The sequence below is a fragment of the Mus pahari genome, chromosome 21 (assembly GCF_900095145.1).
Source record: "Mus pahari chromosome 21, PAHARI_EIJ_v1.1, whole genome shotgun sequence".
NCBI classification, from domain to species: Eukaryota; Metazoa; Chordata; class Mammalia; order Rodentia; family Muridae; genus Mus; species Mus pahari.
The window spans coordinates 39,667,636-39,687,348 of NC_034610.1; positions in this window are offsets into that span (position 1 = coordinate 39,667,636).

The window sequence follows — 19,713 nt, forward strand, 5'->3', positions numbered from 1 at the left end:
TTCTTCTTCTTCTTCTTCTTCTTCTTCTTCTTCTTCTTCTTCTTCTTCTTCTTCTTCTTCTTCTTCTTCTTCTTCTTCTCATTCTTCTTTTTTTTGGCTTATACAAATAACCTAAACTTATTGTTTTACCAAATGAGAATTGGCCAGGATTAATTATTTGGTTAATTGTTGGTTGCCCTATGAAAGGTAAATAGACATTACTTCATGTATTTCAAGATCAGTCATGCAAGAATGAACCTATTGAAAGCCATAGTAGGTATAAAAACAGAAGGAGATCAAGCACAGGAGAATCTAGAACACTGTTGGAGATAGTTAATTTGCAGAGAAATTAAGTATATCTTGGAAACAAAGGTGAAAAAATGTTGATTACGATAAACTAACCTCATCTGCAGCTCTGCAGCCAAACCCCAATGGTTGTCTTCTACATTTCCTTGCTCTCATTTCCTGTGGACTCCACAGATCTTTTCCTTTTCACCTTTCCTCTTGGTTTTTCTCAGGCCCCAACTCCAGCAGGCATGCACTGCTAAGCCTCGGGATATTTCCTGTGGCTATGACAGATTTTTCCTTTCTAAACTCCCTTGCTTGCTTGCTGCTTTGTACCACACCCTCAAAACAACAGGCACACCATGCTAACCCGAGGGCTGCCCCTTTCAAGGCAGAAGAAGCCTGAAGACAGACCCATACCTTTCCTACTATCCCTGATATCCAACCTCACAATAGCATGCCCATCTCTTTAACAGGAAATGGGCTGCGTTCTTCCATTTCTTTCTGGTACTATCTGCAATGGATTACAAAGACCTCCTCCACACTTCCTTCCCTCAACTCATTGTCCCAACCTCAAACACTAGCAATTCATTACACCCATTCATCAGACTAAGGAAATAGGCAATACAAAGTCAGGACATTGTACAAAAATCCATAGAAGAAACAGAAACAAAAACAAATCAAGCATTCAACAAAGACAGTTCCAGAAATCAGGCTATTCCCAGCTGTCAGATTGACTGTATCTGAGATGAGCTACAATCCAAAAATGGAGGGCACACTTATGATCCAGATCTCAAGGCTAGAGGACATGGACTTTTGATGCAGATCTTGAAGCATAGTGGCCATAAAACCTTTAGACCCAGGTAAGGTAATACATGCTTTTACTCTAAGGAGGCAGAGGCAAGCAGATCTCTGAATTCAAGGCCAGTCTTGGACAGAGCAAGTTCCAAGTAAAGAGCAGCTTAGGTCTAGGTATGGTTGTACCAACTTTCTTAAATGGGGCCACACCTTCTATTGGAGGCCTACATAAGGGCAATGGAAGAGAGAAGGCTTCCTTCTTTGCTGGTTGTACTTGTCTGCACATACTTCTTCAGGGTTCCAGCTTATAAAGAAGACAAGCAGAAACAGCCTCATGTGACTGAGCAACTACAAGATTCTTAGACTTCCCATTCACAGCTTCCCATGGACGGGTTAGTTAGACTGCAGATTGTAAGTTATTCAAATAATGTCCCTTATTATACAGACACATTCTATAAATTTTGTGACCCTAGAAAACCCTGACTAATATATAGACCTATATTAAATTCCTAATATCTATTCCTGGAACACAAATGCACCCAAGTTTGTAGAAGAAACACTAGTATAGTTTAAAACACATATCTGTACACACTGATAACAAGAGAGTTTAAATGACAAAATATTACCAGTAAACAGTTTATTAAGAAAGCTAAACAGAAGTAGTGGGGCAAACAAACACTGGGTCAAATTGATCCAAATCAATCAAATGGATCAAATGAAGAGTTACAGAACATTCAATCCAAACACAACAGACTATAGCTTTTTCTCAGTAACTCATAGAACTTTCTCCATATTGACCATATACTCAGACTCAAAGCATGTCTCAACAAATGCAAGAAAATTGGAATAATTCCCTTCATCTTATTAATAAACCATGAATTAAAGCTAGCCATCAACAACAAAAACAACAGAAAGATGCACACTCATGAAAACTAAACAACTCTATATTGAATGACTACTAAGTCAAGACATAAAGAGATTAAATAATTTGTAGATTTTAATGAAAATGAATATACAACATACACAAGTACATGAGACATAATAAGAAGAATTTCTGTGGGCACCAAGAGCCACCCACCCCACACATACCACACATATTCCTGGAGAGATATCATATTAGCAAATTAACACTACTCAAAAAGGTCTACAATAAGAAATAATCACACTCCATAGTAGTTGTTGGCTGAAAATCATCAAATCAAGGGCTGAGAGCAATAAAATAGAAACAATAAAAGGAGTCAATAAAACAAAGAGTTGACTCTTAAGAACAAATCAACAAATTAGATAGACTCTCATTCAAATGAACTAAAAGGAAAAGAGAGAGAGAGAGAGAGAGAGAGAGAGAGAGAGAGAGAGAGAGAGAGAGAGAGAGAGAGAGAGAGAGAGAGAGAGAGAGAGAGAGAGAGAGAGAGAGAGAGAATATTCAAAATAACAAAATCAGAAATGAAAGAGGGGAGTATAGCAGGCATGAAGGAAATCTAGAGAATCATGAGTTCGTACTTAAAAACCTGCACTACATAAAAATGGCAAATTTCAAAGAAATGGAAGATTTTCCTCATTATCACAACTTACCATAGATAAATCTAAACCAGATAAAGAATTTAAAGAAGATCAACTTATAACTATTAGTAAAATAGTTGTAGGTATTAAAGGTCTCTTAAGCGAAACGTCCCAGGGCTTAGATGATTTTAGCACAGAACTTTACCAGACTTTCAAAGAAGAGTTGCCAGTAATACTCTTCAAATTGTTCCACAAAACAGAAATAAAAGGAACATTGCCCAATTCACTTTAAAAGGACCCAGAGACAATGATACCCAAACCACATAAAGACTCAACAAAAAGGGGAATTATAGACCAATTTCCCTTAAGAACATAGATGCAAAAAGTACTCAATAAAATAGTAGGCTTCATCTCAGAGATGCAGGGATGGTTCGATATACCAAAATCAATAAATAGAACTCACCATACAAACATACTGGAAAAAAAAAACTTACAAGTTTATCGTATTAGATGTAAAAAAGGCCTTTAATAAATCCAACACCTCTTCATGTTAAAAGTCCTCAAGAGATTAATGATATAAAGGACATAACTCAATACAATAAAGGGAATTTACAACAAGCCTAGAGTCAATATAAAATTAAATGGAGTTAAAGTCAAAGAAATTTCACTAAAATCAGGAACAAAGTTATTCACTCTCTCCATATCTATTCAATTTAATACTTGAACCCTTAGCTATGGCAATAATACAAGGGATACAAATTGAAATAGAAGAAATCAAAGTATCTTTATTTACAGATGATATGGAAACATACATATGTTATTGATACATACAAACATACATACATTTATACATATATGTAACCCTAAAAATTCTACCTTATAATACCTACAGCTGCTAAAATCTTTATGCAAAGAAGCTGGAAATAGAACTAACTCACATATATACACACACCCAAAATAGTCTTCTTATATACAAATGACAGTCTCAGAAAAAAGTCAGGAAAATAACATCTTGCAAAATAATCCCAATGATATAGAATATCTTGGAGTAATAATAACCAAGCAAGGGAAAGACTTGCATTATAAAATCTTTGACACTGACTAAAGAAATTGAAGGATATATCAGAAGAAGAAAAGCTCTACCAACTCATGATCACTTGAACTGACATAGAAACATGATGATCCTACCAAAAGCAATCCACAGATTCAGAGTAACCCCCATTTTGATACCAACACAATTCTTTACAGACCTTAAAAAAGACAATTCTCAATTTAATATGGTGAAGCAAAACACAACAGAACAAAACAAGACAAATCTGAATAACTAATACAATCCTGAACAAGAAAAACAACAAAACAAAAAAATCCAACCCACTGCTGAAGGTCTCACCATTCCAATTTCTAGTTGTATGAGAGAGCTGTACTAATAAAAACCACATGGTATTGCCAGAAAAATAGATACAATGTTCAATTGAATAAAAAAAACACACATAAATCCACACACATATGAAAATGTGATTTTTTTAAATAAAGATAACAGATATATACACTAGAAAGAAAAGGCATCTACAAAAAAATGGTCCTGGTCAAACTGGATATCTGTACATAGAAGAATGCAAATAGGTCCCACCAATCACCAAAGCTCGAATCCAAGTAGAACAAAGCTCCCAAAATAACATTGAACATAATAGAAGAGAAAGTGGAGAATAGCTTTGAACATAGTGGCACAGGAGACAACTTTCTGAACAGGACACCAAAATGCAGGCACAAACATCAACAATTAAATGTAACCTTTTGAAACTAAAAAGCTTCTGTAAGGCAAAGGATGTCATCCTTAGGACAAAACAGCAGCCTACACTTTGGGACAAAATTTTAGCACCTCTACATCTGATAGAGGACTAATATTCAAATATATAAGGAACTCAAAAAACTAGACATAACAAAACAGATAATGCAGTTAAAACATTGGGTAAAGATCTAAACAGAATTCTCAATAGAGCAAAATGAAATGGCCGAGAAACAATTAAATGTTTAACATCCTTAGTCATAAAGAAAATGCAAATCAAAACAACTTTGAGACTCCATCTTGCACCTGTCAGAATGGTTATGATCAATAAACAACTGACAGCTTATGCTGGCAAGGATGGGGAGCAAGGAGATCACACTTCTCCATTGCTGGTGGAAGGAAAACTTCAATAGCCACTGTCAAATTAATAAGGTGGTTACTCAGAAAGTTAAGGATCTATCTACATCAAACTTCATATGTATCATTCTTGGCTATATGTGCAAAGGGTGCTTCTTCATCCTTCCACAGGGACATTTGCTATACCATGTTCATTGTCACTTTGATTTATAATAGCCAGAACCTAGAAATAGGACAGATGTACCTAAAGAAAATGTTGCGCATTCACACAAAGAAATACTACACATCTGTTTTAGAAATGACAACATGCAATTTGCTGGCAAATGGTGATGGGCTGGATGGGAATTGGCCACAGCTCTCTCTAAAAGTGAGGAGTAGAGTAGATATTACAAGTGGACTAGGGACTAGGGACTGGTGATAGGAGTGGGGTGATAAAGTGTCAGAGAAATGGTGTGGATATGTTGAGTGTGGGAAGAGATGGCTGATTGATTTGGGGACTTTGTAAATGTAACTACATGTAGATGCAATGGAAACTTTCTGGAATGTATGAAGGTGATCTTGATAAGGACTCCTAGTTATATAGCAATACACAGTGTCAACTGGACATCTTTTGTTGCCATTCTAGGCTATGAGTGGCTAGACTGGTTGCATTCTATTAAGTTGTTGGCCAAGAGGTTTCCATGGAAATCTATCCCCTAAAACCTATTCTATTGCTAAGACAAAGAGTCGCTGTTCACAAATTTCTAGTGGAGCCCCACACGAGTTCCATAAACACGGAGAAGCAGAGCATGGAGCTATCTCCCTATGTTCTCATTTCCTGGGTGTAGGCACGTATTCCTCAGTCTAGCAAAGAAGAAATGTGGACATCAGTTCATCCACCAAACCTGCCTGCAAAGGAAGTATTAGTAAAATGACCCCTAATGCTCTTCTGCTATACTCATAGGTGCCATATCCACTGGCTTTCCCAGGCAGCAAGTGGGAACAGATGCAGAGACCTACAGCCATCCATCACATGGAGAGAGTCTAAGTCTGACCTCTCCATCAAGACCCACAAAGAGGAGGCTTAAAAATGTAGGAGTCAGATCGGACAGAGGAAACCACATGGCCCTCTTAGCCAGCTAAGCAAGGTGGATGTAAGCTCTCAGAGACTGGAGCGGCAAGCCCAGGGCCTACACGGCTCTGCACTAGGTCCTCTAGGTAGTTTTATAGTTATTAGCTTAGTATTTTTATGAGACACTTTTCCTTCTGTTGGGTTGCTGCGTCCAATTTGATCTTATAGTTCTAGCCTCATCTTACCATATTTTATTCTGTTATGTATATTTCTTGTCTCTTGGAAGCCTTTTCTTTCTGAAAGAGACTGAATTGGAGGGGATCCAGAGGAGAGGAGATGTAAAAATAAACTGGAAGGAGAGAAGGAAAGGGAAGTATAATCAGAATATGTTGTAGGCTAAAAGGATCTATTTTCAATAAAAGGGAAAAAAAATACATCAAAAATACCCATAATTTGATTTCTTGCTTTTAAATCACTTATTTTTGTGTTGCATTTAGTGGTGATAAAAATTTAACTCAATTTGCAGGATATATGCTCATTATTTTTGTAACCAGTTTTCATGGTAGAATGAGTTATTATAAGCTGAAAGGTTTTTTTTTATGGGTATCTGTTATCAAACTTATAATATTGTGGTCTCGCCTTCATTCACTGAAAGTGACGTCACACAATAACAGTTGGATTTTCTATGGCAGGTGACCTTCGTGGGAACTAGAAGTATACACCAACAGCTAATAAAATGTAGTAGGATTAATTTGGGGAAATTACATTATAGAAATCATTATATTGTTGAATCTTGTGATTACTGCTTGAGGGAGTCATTGTTTGGATGAGGGGGTCAGAAAACCTTCTATGTAAATGACAAGATAATTATTAAGAATTATATAAAAATTCCTTTACATACTTTACTTAACATTTTCACTTGCTAGTTTCTATTTGGACAATTGCTTAAAATATTAGCATAGAAGTGTCCATATTTCTTGGGTCTTTTAGAACTGAACTCAGGCCGACAGACTTGAAGCTTGGCTTTGGTGCCCTATGCCCTTAAGATAGACAATTAAAATCTTCCTCATGCCTAGTAATTATCAATGGGGTGCATAATATGAAAGCCAGAGGGTCTTTGCAGAAACATGTTCCTGTTAATATTCCAGTGTTACATATTTCTCTCTTAGGTGTAATTTCAAATCCTGTTATGCTCACATACTCTTTGCTGTTCACTCTAGAAAAGTCACCTACAGGATGGTTTTTATTTCATCCAAAATAGTGTGAAACTAAAAACCATTTAGAGAAGTACAATCTTGATGTCCTGATTCATGTGTAGGTCTTCACTAATATGTCTGGCACCTGAGCTTTGTTGACATAAAATTTGGCTTATTTTAAAACATTTAGTATCCATAGATACAGGGATACTTTCTGTAGATTAGAATTCCTCACAAAGGAGTACTCTGACCATAATCATATTTCTCACATTGTGGCTTGGGATGCTAAAAGAGTTTTTCAGCCTATGCAACAAAAGCCACAATTTGTTATTTAGCCTGAAAACCTGAATAACCCATTCAACTCCATCATAATTTACTGGCTGAAGTCAATACAAAAATCATTCAGCTTCAAAGATACATGATAAAGATTGTACCTTTCTGTAAAGGATCTGCAAGGATGCTGAAAACATATTTTTTTAAACTATCACGGTACAAATCTTACACAGCAAATCATTTTCCCCATCCCTATGCAGAAGGAACATTGCCTTCTATAATTTCAAGAGTCATATTTCATTTTGGCTTTAGGGACATATTACTAATTCATTAGTTCTGTAAAGAGATAAAGAACCTTTAATACACTGAAAAGTTATAGACACATTCTATCTCAAAATCTGTGCACTGAAGTGATAAGTGTCCCCCACATGCCACCATGTACTATATTTGCACAGTCAAGCCATGACTGGAAATATGTTACCAACTTGGACAGTATAAAGATAGGAAACCAGCGTCATATCTAGTCCATAGGAATCCTGAAAGTACAGACAATGCATGCCAATGGTTCTTTTTGTTTGTGTGTTTGTTTGTTTTCAGGTATACTTTGATTTCCCTCAAATGAATTGTTAAGAGGTATCGTTTTTGATGTTTGAACATCTGGCAATTGCATTTTCATAATCCTTCCATTTTTAAGTATATTTCCTTTAGATAATCCAAATGCAAGTAATTTAGGGGATCTGCATACCTATAATTTCTTTTAAAAATTAAACTTTATTATGAAAATATGTAAAAAACAAAAACAGCACACACCTAATTCACCAGACCCAAGTCATATACAACCCTATGAACTTCTATACAAACAGAATAGACATTCAGAATTGAAGTTACAGAGCTTCATATTAAATTATATATTATCCATTTCTAGTAGCAAGTATTTTTATGTAATAATCTATCATGATACTTAAAAGCAAATTCATTGAAGAATTAGAACTAAGATAAGTAATTAGTTTTATGACTCTTTTATAACTCCTGTATACTTTTCTTTTTATATCACCCGTCCCTTTTAGTCTGAAGAGATATTCAGTCATGAGGCGACATTAACACTTTGGTTATCAACAGTCCACATAAATAAATGACTATGGTGCCTTGGAGACTAGTCCCTGGTTTCTGTGGGTGGGAGGGTATTCCGTGGTATTTCTATAATCATTAGATCATCTTGACACTTTTCTCGGATTGTACCCTCCTCACTAAGTGATACGTGACTGCAGTGCCTTTGTAAGCTCTTTGAGTTTCTTATAATCAATTTATAATCTACTCCATTAGACAAAAGCCACATGAACCAACCTCCTCAGGATGAGCTCTTGTCTATTTTTGGCTCCTGTAATGATGTTGAATGACAACGTCCTTAGTACTCTCAAGAGTTCAATTCTAATAGAGTTTTAATAGACATGCCATTTGGAGCACTGTCAGTATACATTTCTATTTTTCTATGTCATAAAACATGTCTGAAGATATTACCTTTTTATTTTTCCTAAGATCCTGAAGTCTCATTCCCATTCTTTCTATATAGTCTTCTGTCCAGCTACACTCCTTGATTTGGAACTGCTGTTACTATTCCTAAGTAAAGTGTTGAGGATATGTATTCATTTTTTATTTTATTTATAAGCATGAAAGGGTTAGTTTTTAGCTCACGTTATTATCAATATTTTATCATAATATACAATACCAAAACAGTTGCCATTTTTAACATTTTATCTAGTAAATTTCTTGATTTTTACACATGCAAACTTTTAAAATATACTTTCTATCTTCTATGTGAATTTAGGCAGAAATTTTGTTAAGCCATATAGCATGACTAAAATTTTACTTTTAGTCATTTTTTTTTGTTAATAGTCTTCACAGTCTAAGGCCTCATTAATAATACCCATTAGGCCTTCTTATGATCTCTTAGCCATTTTATCATACACTGAGGTCTTGAAACACCAAACCCAGTAACATGTTGGAGTTCTAGTGTAGATGTTGTGCCTTGTTAATTTTTCACATTTTGCAGATAGAGAAATGGCTAAGTGGTTAAGAAAACTATTTGTTTTTGCAGAAGACCTGGGTTCAATTTCCAGAACCAACATGATGGCTCATAATCACCTGTAACTCCAGTTTCAGGAGATCCAATATTCTTGACATCACGTGGTTCACAGATGTACATGTAGTTGAAAAACCCATACAGGTAAAATAAAATAAATCGAAGAGCTAAGGTCTCAAACATCCTTGTATAAAATAGTCATTTTAATGATATTTTTATTACTGTGAGTAAAGATTTTTCTGAGAATGGAGGCATGTTTTGTCAAAACTCCAGTGGTCTCAAAGTCTCTCCAATAAGTTACTGAGGACAAGAAGCTGTAATCATTAGGAGTCACCTTTTCTTGTTTGTTTAAAGTCTGCATTATAATGACTCAATGGTGTGTCCAAATAGGGCATAATCCTCACACACAATTACTGCTTTTGGCATGAATTCTCAATTTTCAATCGGAATGCCCTCTCGGAGTAAATTTTCTTTTAAATGACTTCTTGTTAGCTACTGCTGCATATGCCAAGCTTGCTGGATCATACACTTTGAGGGATTCTTCATTCCTAATATGCATGCCGGCTTAATAGTTGCATGCATTAAGTAAATTATAGGGATTCATATTCCAATCTTATTTTATTAAAAAAAAAAGACTTTATTTATGTAATGTATGTGAGTATACTGTCGCTGACACACCAGAAGAGGGCATCAGATCCCATTACAGGTGGTAGTGAGCCACCATGTAGTTGCTGGGAATTGAACTCACAGCCTCTGGAAGAGCAGCCAGTGCTTTTAACCCCTGCACCATCTCTCCAACCCCCGTATTCCAATCTTCTTATGTGTATACCAAACCAGTTTTATAAGACTTCTGTCTCTTTTAGTCCAAACCAAAAAAAAAAAATGCAGCCATGGAACATACAAAAACAGTTTGATCATCAACAGTATATATAATTATTATGTAACTGGAGAATATGTTAAGATCAAGTCCTAATCTTAAGAGCAAGGCTGATTGAGAGATTATACTCTTGACTTAGAAGGCTTCTGTCAAGCCCAATCATAAATAGACAGGACAGGACTGTAATGTGAGAGATGTGGATGAAAACACATGGCTTGTTTGACTCAAATATCTTGATAATTAAAATCTGAATCTTCTTATTCTCAAGTTGGAAGCCCACCTCACCTTGCTATGTAATGGTAGCCATCATTTTTATTTTTCAAGAAAACTCATTCCTACTATTTGAGTGAGTTCTATATTGCTGTAGAAATTATTGAGATATGTTTATCTAACAAAATGGAAGTTTATTTGAACATACAGCATGGTATTAAATTAATCAAAGTTTGGCTCATACTTGGGTTGAATTATTGTCTTTAGTTATGTGGCAATAATCCATGACATGTTGTGGAGCATATGAGAAAGAAATTCAATTTACTTTACAACAACCTTGAAACAAAGACTGAATAGTGGAGACAAAGTTTCCAAACTATTTATCAACTCATGTACTTGACAGAAAAATTTCTATTCTCTCACTAAGACTCAAATTTTCCTCCATTTCCCAACAGCACTATATGTTAAAATGCAAACATTTTATTCAGGGTATTTTCAGATCTGTAATATCTTCCCCAGCTTCCTATCCATTATCTCTCATGATCAGTAGATCAATAATTAGAATTTTAAAACACAAAATTATTTTAGAATTGGTAATCACATTAATAAATAAAAATACACATTATACATGTGAGAAATTTCAGAACTATCACATCACAAACTAGTTGAAAAACTATCAGAAAAACTGTTCAAATACTGTTCTCATGTAATACCACATTGTTCTACTCTATCAATGTCATCAATAATGTAAACTGTGGTATATCATTGAATATCTAGGAAAGACACATGAATTTCTGAGGGTAGGGGGAAAATCTTCTTAAATTTTAAACAGTAACCTTTTTCAATTGTGCAAGATAAACTTTTCCAGAAAATTAGGGGATATCAATTATCCTACTTGGAAAAACAAGTTCAACACTTAACACATCCTTGTGGCTGTTGTGGGAAATGTTTGATTCCCTGCACCATTCTAGTGCTATTCTCTGTAGTGTGAACAAGTGCCAACTTTTATTAGACTATGGCAGGAAACGTTCTAAAACAAGCTGAGGGTGCGGTGCTCCCTGCTTGTGTTGTGACAGCAGTCCACCTAAGATTTATAAATCTTTCAGCTTCAGGCGTTAGGAAGCAGGATACAGAATCAACCAAGCAGGACTCACAAGCACTCACAGAGACCAAAGCAGCAAACACAGAGCCCACATGAGTCTTCACTAGGTCTTTTGCATGTATGTTTCTGGTTATATAGCTTGGTGGTTTTGTGAGAGTCCACATAGAGGGAGTGGGTTTGTTTCTGACTGTTTTGCCTGCTCAGGGGACCCTTTCCTCCTATTGCCTGCTTTGTCCATGACCTGATAGGAGGGTTTATTCCTAGTCTTATTGTATCTCGTTATGCCACATTTGGTTCATATCACTGAGAAGTTGGTTCCTTTCTGAGGGGAAATGGAGTGGATTTAGGGGAGAGCAGAGGCAGGAAGGCGGGCAAAGGGAGAGAGAACTGTGGTTGTGGTTGGGATATATTATATGGGAGAAGAATATTTTTTTATTAAAAAAAAGAAATCAGGGCACAGACTATATATATTCCGACTCAGAAATCATGCCTCAGACACCTAGCATCTTAGGAGCATGACATGGCATTAACCATTTTACTAAAGTGCACAAGATACAAAACATTTTATAAAAATAACCTATATTTGTGCCTTATATGCCCATAGGCTGGAGGGCCTGATCCAGAATCAGTAATTAAGGAATTTTATGCTCAATAGTCTTTGATTTCTTAACTTGGGATATTGTATATAACAGTATATGATAAAATATCACAGAAACAAAAATTAGTATTTTATTATAAAATTGGATTATATTATATCATATTCTATCATTTTATACAGGTTGCCAGCCAGAGTCAGTGAATAAAAATCAATAATTAGTTTGTACATTACACTTTTTGAAAATGGGATACCAGGCTCAGCCATACCATAATGTATCAATAGGAAAAATATGGATCTATGTGCCCAATAATAGGAGAACTGAGCTCACTAATGTGAAGAGGTATAATTATTTAATTTAATATCATATTACATCAAGTTATGGAATTAAGCTTTCATTAATTCTCAGAACTTTGTACATATAGAGCATTTGGTCTTAATTTGTCTTTCTATTCACAGAATAGTATGTCTTTCAATCTCTATCAGATAAATGTCTCTTTTTCCCCTCAGACAGTAAGTAATATAGAGACCAATAGCCAATCATTCTGAAAAGAATAAGTGATTATGAGTGCTCGGCGCTAAATAAGACATCTGCATTTCAAACCCTTTCCACAAGGCATATGGGTATCCTGGTAAGAAGTCAGAAAGACCGGAACAACCACAAGTAGTGGATTTCTATAGTGAAACGCTAATTGAAAGCAAAGATAGCACAGCCACACAGTGCTGTGCCTTCACGAACAAGACAATTTCAGGCCAGAAAAACATCTCCGCACAGATCGGGCAGGGCTTATGAAGTCCCACCTCTATCTGAGAAGCTACTGACTTTTGATAGCTACTGAGAGAAGGAAAGTCAGTCAGTTTCCTTAAGGATGTGGCCCCCGATAGGCTAGCCATGCTGCAGTAGATTATCCTATATCCATGCACATGCAGGCAACACTAAGTCAGTTCAGTGGGATTAAAACTAGAGCAAAGTCCTGAAAGAAATGGTCCCCAGTCCTAGTCATCAGGAAAATCCAAATCAAATCGACTTTGAAATTTCACCTTATACCTGTCAGAATGGCCAAGGTCAATGAAAGCAAGGATAGCTCATGCTAGTGAATATGTAGAAGAACAGGGAACACTCATCCATTGCTGGTGGGAGTAAAGACTTCTATAGTCAGTATGGAAATCAGTGTTGTAAGTTCCTCAGGAAACTAACATTAGATCTACTTAAAGACCCAGCTTTATAACTCTTGGGCTTATACCCAAAGGATGTTTCCTCTTACTACAGAGACCTTCCCCAGCTGTGTTTATTGCTGCTCTATTAATAAGTAAGAAGTTAGAAACAACATAGATTGTATGGATGGATGTGAACATGTGGTACGTTTATCCAATGGAACTTTTCTCAGCTGCAAAAAAAAAAAAAAAAAAAAAAAAAGAAAGAAAGAAAGAAAGAAAGAAAGAAAGAAAGAAAGAAAGAAAGAAAAGAAAAAAGAAGCCATAAAACTCACAGGTAAATGGATGGAAGAAAAAAATGCTATCCTCAGTTAAGTAAACCATGCAGGAAGACAAACTTGGTATGTAGTTGCCTATATGCGGATGTTAGCTGATAAGTCAGTGGTAAGAGAGCTACAATATATATGACCACAGAGGTTATTTATGTAGTAAGGGACCGGGGCAGGATTAATCATTTTAGGAAGGGAAAATAAAATAGATTGTCATGGATGGAAGAAGAGGGGAAGACTGGAATGTGAGGATCAAACTGGGAAGTGAGTTGAAGAGGGAAGTGAATGAGGATTGGAGGACGAAACAGCTTTTGAAGACTTGTGTGAAAACTCAATACAGTACTAGTTTCCTAAAATGTATACGTAGGTGAAGATGATCAAAGTAAAATTACCAAATAACAAAAGTGGGATAACCCCACTGGATATATCTCATTTAAAATTTAATAAAGGAGAAAATTTTTTTAAAAATACAGAGTACATTATGTTGAGAAGGAAAAGTCGTAGGAGATAAGGGAAGGATTGAAGAAGAGAGAATGAGAAGAAATTTGATGTACACATGTGCATATATATATGTAATATATATATATTAATTGTGATTAAAGTCATGATGTATACAGATGTAATATATATAATTATGTAGTATATATAATTTTCAAACAATGAATTAAAACATCTGTATACATCATGACTTTAATCACAATTAATTTCTAAGAATCATAGGATTATAAGATTGTAAAAGACACTATCAAATCCTGACTCTGAAATATATTACCAAGAGTTTCTCAACTATGTATGTAATAAGTATACTCACCTAAATATGCACCAATTATTTAACTGAAACAGCTTTAAATATAATATTTAATATGGAGAATTTGGAATGTTAATTTTATATTAGAGAGTGTTGATGATTTATTATCAATTTGTTTTAGTATGATAATGGTACTTTTTATTCAAAAATAAATGTCTTTTATTATTAGAAAATATAGGACCAGTGTTTTATAGACTTCCAACAAAACAAGTGTAGTTGAATGAAGAAAGGATGTGACCAGTGGTTTCGTTTGATTTTTTCTATTAGTTAATTAACTAATTAATTAATTAATTAATATACTTTACATCTCAATCAAATAGCCTTCCTAGTGCTCCCTCACACAGACCCTCCCCCAATCCCTTCTCCTCTGAGAAAGGGAAGGTACCCCTGGGTACCAACCCACCCTGGCGCCTAAAGTCACTAAAGGACTAGGCACATAGTTTTCCACTGAGGCCAGAAAATTCAGCCCAGTTACAGAAATAGTATCCACAAGCAGGTCCCCCGACCCAGGATAGGCCCCGACTGTTCCATATTCAAGCGCTGACTATTGTTTGGCCGCGGGTCTCTGCGTTTGTTTCATCCGCTGCTTGGCGGAGCTTGTCGGAGGACACTTATGCTAGGCATCTGAAAGCCTTACAGAGTATTATTAATCACGTCAGGGATTGGTTCTTACACATGGGATGGGTCTTAGGTTGGGCCAATCATTGGTTTGGCCATTGTTTTAAATGATAGAATCCATGTTAATTTTTGGTAATATGCTTTTCTTGCTTTATGTGTGTATCCTTACGGAACGCTGCGAGGTACTGTTGCTTGAGCCTATCATCCTGCCAATAGGGAGATGGAGACAGTGAGATCAGAACGTCAGTGTTACTCCTAGTACTGACTGAATCACATAGGAGTTCTAGTCCATCTAAGTAAAGAAAAAACAGACAAAGCAAAGAGAATATATCAACAACAATTGTGTTTTTGTCTTTTGCTTTTTTTAAAAGGCCTTGTCAGTTTGGTAGGAAAAACATTACTTTGTATTTTATCTTACAGGTGTGTGTGTGTGTGTGTGTGTGTGTGTGTGTCCAGAAAAGAAGACTTTTCTGGACTTCATTCACCAATTTTACCTCTGGAGTTTAATAATATGATTCATGCCATCATGCTGGTATGGCAAATCCTTTTACACATAAAACCATCTCACTGAATCAGAATAATTTGTTAATAAACAAATTAATAATTTGTTAATTTGTTAATAATTTGTTAATAACCAGAACAGGCTATGTGTTATATGCATAGGACATTGTCATTTTGCTATTTGTTAATATTAAGGAATAGTTATGTGTTGAATCTAAAAAAGTACAAGAAATCACAAAAAAATTCTGCTCTAAAAATGCATATATATATATATATATGTGTGTGTGTGTGTGTGTGTGTGTGTGTTGTGTGTGTGTGTCTAAACACAAAACATATATCAGCATTAGTGTTCTGTAAAATTGAAAAAACTCCATATAAAATATTCACACCCAGTTTTGAATTGTCTGTGTCTTTATTTCTCCTATCTATATATGGATTAATTCAATCTTCCATTTGCTTTTAAGATTTACGTTTTACTGAAATTAACTAGATGATCTATCTGCCTTGTTATCCACCCTTCTCGCTCTCACCCCGCGATTTCACATCTTCACGTCTCCTTACCCACCATCAGCAAATCTCATAAATAAGTGTCAGCAGAAACCGCAGGAGTCATTTCTCAACATCCCTGCTGATTAGGCAGAAATCAGCCCGATTCTTAAATTGTTCTTATCAAAATGAGAAAGGTCATGAAAATCACACACTGTTTAAATCCCAAGTCAGAAACTGGAAATGTAGGCCACACTCGTGGGATGTGTGAAGCCGTTTCCAAAGAGTTCTGCCGATGTAAATTGTGTTGAATCTGTTTCTGACAATCGACTCAATGGTATTTTAAAAATTTGCTCGCCTTTAGGACTGCACTATTCCACAGCTTCTACAAAATTGGAGGCTGACACTTTGCCATTTGCAAAAGTGGTCCTCCTCAGGCTTTAAGTGGGACACACAAGGAAGCAAGTGTCTAAGATTTCCCTGTCTTCTTAACCAGTGGCTTAATGGTGTTGGAGCTCAGCAACCCCCCCCCTCTCTCTGATACTTTATTTGCATTTCAAATGTTATTTCCTTTCCTGGTTTCCCCTCCCAAAACCCCTTATCAAATCCCCCTCCCCCTACTTCTATGAGGGTGTTCCCCCACTCACCGTCCCACTCACAACTCAGTATTCTCCTACACTATTCTCCTACACTAGAGCATCGAGCCTTCACATGACCAAGGGCTTATTCACCCACTGATGCCTGCCAAGGCCATCCTCTGCTACATATGTGGCTGTAGCCCTGAGTCCCTCGATGTGTACTCTTTGGTTGGTGGTTTAGTCCCTGGGAACACTGGAGGATCTGGTTGGTTGATGCTGTTCTTCCTTGCAAACCCCTTCACCTTCTTTAGTTCTTTATCTAACTACTTCCATTGGAGATCCCCTGCTCAGTCCAATGGTTGGCAGTGAGCATCTGCCTCTCTATTTGTTAGGTTCTGGCAGAGCCTCTCAGGAGACAGCTATATTAAGCACCTGTCAGCAAGCACTTCTTAGCATCCACAATAATGTCTGGGTTTGGTGACTGTATATGGGATGGATCCCCAGGTGGGGCAGACTTTAGGTGACCTTCCTTAAGTATCTGTTACACACTTTTTTATTAGATATTTTCTTCATTTACATTTCAAATGCTATCCCTAAAGCCCCTATACTCTTCCCCCGTCCTGCTCCCCAACCCACCCACTCCTTCTTCCTGGCCCTGGCATTCCCCTGTACTGGAGCATATGATCTTAACAAGACCAAGGGCCTCTCCTCCCATTGATGGCTGACTAGACCATCCTCTGCTGCATATGCAACTAGAGATACAGCTCTAGGGGGGAACTGGTTAGTTCATATTGTTGCTCACGTATTTTGTTCCCCTTCTAAGAAGGATCAAAGCATCTACAATTTGGTCTTCCTTCTTGAGCTTCATGTGGTCTGTGAATTGTATCTTGGGTATTCAGACTTTTGGGGCTAATTTCCACATATTAGTGAGTGCATATCATGTGATTTGTGTTCTTTTGTGATTTGGTTACCTCACTCAGGATGATATTTTCTAGTTCCATTCATTTGCCTAAGAATTTCATGAAGTATTGTCTTTAATAGCTGAGTAGTACTCCACTGTGTAAATGGACCATATTTTCTGTATCCATTTTCTGTTGAAGGACATCTGGGTTCTTTCCAGCTTCTGGCCATTATAAATAAGACTGCTATGAACATAATAGAACATGTGTCTTTGTTATATTTTGCAGCATCTTTTGGGTATATGCCCAAGAGTGGTGTAGGTGGGTCCTCAGGTAATACTATGTCCAATTTCTGAGGAACTGCCAGAATGATTTCCAGAGTGGCTGTACTAGTTTACAATCCCACCAACAATGAAGGAGTGTTCCTCTTTCTTCACAACCGCAACAGCATTTACTGTCACCTGAGTTCGTAATCTTAGCCAATCTGACTTGTTTGAGGTGGAACCTCAAGGTTGCTTTGAATTACATTTCCCAGATGATTAAGGATGTTGAACATTTATTTAGGTGCTTCGCAGCCATTTAATATTTCTCAGTTGAGAGTTCTTTGTTTAGCTTTGTTCCCCATTTTAATAGGGTTATTTGAGTCTCTGGAGTCTAACTTCTTGAGTGCTTTGTATATATTGGATACTAACCCTCTATTAGGTATAGGATTGGTAAAGATCGTTTTCCAATTTGTTGGTTGCCATTTTGTCCTATTGACAGTGTCCTGTGCCTTACAGAAGCTTTACAATTTTATAAGCTCCCATTTACCAGTTCTTGATCTTAGAGCATAGACCACTGGTGTTCTGTTTAGGAAAATTTCCCCTGTGTCTATGTGTTTGAGGTTCTTCCCCACTTTCTCTTCTATTTGTTTCCTGTTTTAGGCAGAGGACCGTGGTCCACTTGGACTTGAGCATTGTACGAGGAGGTAAGAATGGATCGATTTGCATTCTTCTACAAGCTGACCACCAGTTGAACCAGCATCATTTGTTGAAAATGCTGTTTTTTTCCCCCACTGGATGNTTTTAGCTCCCTTTTCAAAGATNAAGTGACCATAGGTGTATGGGTTCATTTCTGGGTCTTCAATTCTATTCCATTTATCTACCTGCCTATCTCTGTACCAATATTATGCAGTTTTTTTCATTATCGCTCTATAATATAGCAGTGATAATCTCATAAGATGCTTAGAAAGCATTCAACAAAATTCAACACCCCTTCATGGTAAAAGTTTTGTAAAGATGAGGCCCATAACTAAACATAGTAAAAGCAATATGCAGCAAATCAGTAGCCATCATCAAACTAAATATAGCGAAACTCGAAGCAATTCCCGTAAAATCAGGGACTAGACAAGGCTGCCCACTTTCTCCCTACTTATTAAATAGAGTACTTGAAGTCCTAGCCAGAACAATTAAACTACACAAGGAGATCAAGGGGATACAAATTGGAAAGGAAGAAGTCAAAATATCACTATTTGCAGATGATATCATAGTATATTTAAGTGACCCCAAAAATTGCACCAAAGAATTTCTAAATCTGATAAACAACTTCAGCAAACTGGTTGGAAATAAAATTAACTCAAACAAATCAGCAGCCTTCCACTATGCCAAGGAGAAACAGGCTGAGAAAGAAATTAGGGAAACAACACCCTTCACAATAGTTACAAACAATATAAAATACCTTGGTGTGACTCTAACTAAGGAAGTGAAAGATCTGTATGACAAGAACTTCAAGTGTCTGAAGAAAGAAATCGAAGAAAATCTCAGAAGATGGAAAAATCCCATGCTCATGGATTGGCAGGATTAAAATAAAAATGGTCATCTTGCTGAAAGCAATCTACAGATTCAATGCAATCCCCATAAAAATTACAACTCAATTCTTCATAGAGTTAGAAAGAGAAAATCTCAAATTCATATGCAACAACAACAACAAAAACCCAGGATAGCAAAAACTATTCTCAACAATAAAATAACCTCTGGGGGAATCACAACCCCAGCCACCCCTCTTTTAAGATTCCTTCCCCGAGGGCAGCAGTCCCCAGGCTGATCCAGCACCCGGCACCTTTCCCCACCTGAGGAGGGGTGTTCGCCTGGGAGTAGTCCCCCGGCATCCAGCACCTTTCCCCACCCGAGGAGGGGTGTGCGCCCGAGAGCAGTACTAAGGCTTGGTCCGGCATTCGGGGCCTTTTCCTGCCTGAGGAGAGGTGTCTGCCCA